Here is a 429-nt window from a genome sequence, read left to right on the forward strand (position 1 = left end):
CCCAGTTAAGAGCCCAGCCTGTATTTATGATTTAGTTGCACCCACCTGCACTGTTTTAAACCTCTTGTATTGAACGTTTTAATAGGCAGTCCTTCTTGCTCCAGACATTCCTATTTCCGTGAAATGGGCCATCCCGTAAACGAGGTTTACATTAAATCGGAGCAGCCGTGCAAAGCAGAGCTGTGTGTGCTGCAGTGCCCCGTGCCCTTCAGACTCGAGTCAGCATCACCAGCCCTCATTGCTTCCCGGCACCGCGTGCTCCCAGGGCGTTCTTGGCTCTGCTGTTGGGCTCCAGGAATCGGGGAGCTCTTCGTTTCTCAAATACCGTTGTGTGCTTTCAAAACCACGGCTGCGTGTTTGCATGCGAGCAGCTTGTTTTGTGAAGGCTTAAATGTGAAGTGTTTGTCAACAGGGGCGTTGATTTTTTTT

The sequence above is a fragment of the Meleagris gallopavo genome, chromosome 24 (assembly GCF_000146605.3).
Source record: "Meleagris gallopavo isolate NT-WF06-2002-E0010 breed Aviagen turkey brand Nicholas breeding stock chromosome 24, Turkey_5.1, whole genome shotgun sequence".
Taxonomy (NCBI): Eukaryota; Metazoa; Chordata; class Aves; order Galliformes; family Phasianidae; genus Meleagris; species Meleagris gallopavo.